Here is a 681-nt window from a genome sequence, read left to right as displayed (position 1 = left end):
AAAAAAAAAAAAAAAGACAGCCAGAATTATACAGAGAAACCCTGTCTCAAAAAAAAAATCTGACTTGTGCATATCTGAAGTTACTGTTCTAGATCCTTTCTCCCAAAATAGTGCTGAAGAGGTGTTGTTTTATAAACATACACTGTACTTTGTATACCTATCGGATCATGTTACCCTGTTGCTCCTGGGAAGGACTGGGCCTTTTATTTAGCTTGAATAGTCTGGAGTCGCTTATTATCTGGTGGTGTCTGTAGTCACTCCACAGATATCTAATGCCAAAAATGAGGATCTTATGCCCTCAAAGGATGAGATAGTAAAGGAAAGCTTCCTCCGGGAGCTTTGGGAAGATGTTGCAACTTGCATATGGTGGGTAGGGTGTGTGTATTAAATTTCCACGATACGACAAAAGCACCTGAGGGAATTTAGAGCTGACACTAAATTCAGCCTGGGGAAACTGAAGAAGAGGAATCTCAAAATCTAGGCCAGGCTGAACCAAAAACTTTGTGAGTTTGTTCAAGATGGCTCACAGTTGCTTGTTTGATGCAGGGCTTCCGATACAAGATGCGGTCTGTGTACGCTCACTTCCCCATCAACGTTGTCATCCAGGAGAATGGCTCTTTGGTTGAAATCCGAAATTTCTTGGGTGAAAAATACATCCGCAGGGTTCGGATGAGGACAGGT

The 681-nt window shown here is 42.1% G+C and overlaps 1 long non-coding RNA gene across 1 annotated transcript in view; it reads left to right on the top strand.

Annotated features, from left to right (window-relative positions):
• Positions 1-528: 528 nt before the first annotated feature.
• Positions 529-681, top strand: part of LOC115031113 — a 1,320-nt gene continuing 1,167 nt past the window's right edge. The window contains exon 1 of the long non-coding RNA XR_003836713.1: positions 529-679. This is a non-coding gene — a long non-coding RNA (uncharacterized LOC115031113). The remainder of the gene's footprint in view (positions 680-681) is intronic.

Source organism: Mus caroli, chromosome 5, assembly GCF_900094665.2.
Source record: "Mus caroli chromosome 5, CAROLI_EIJ_v1.1, whole genome shotgun sequence".
Lineage (NCBI taxonomy): Eukaryota > Metazoa > Chordata > Mammalia > Rodentia > Muridae > Mus > Mus caroli.
The sequence above is the reverse complement of the archived record's forward strand: the minus strand, read 5'-3'. Positions and strand labels throughout refer to the sequence as shown.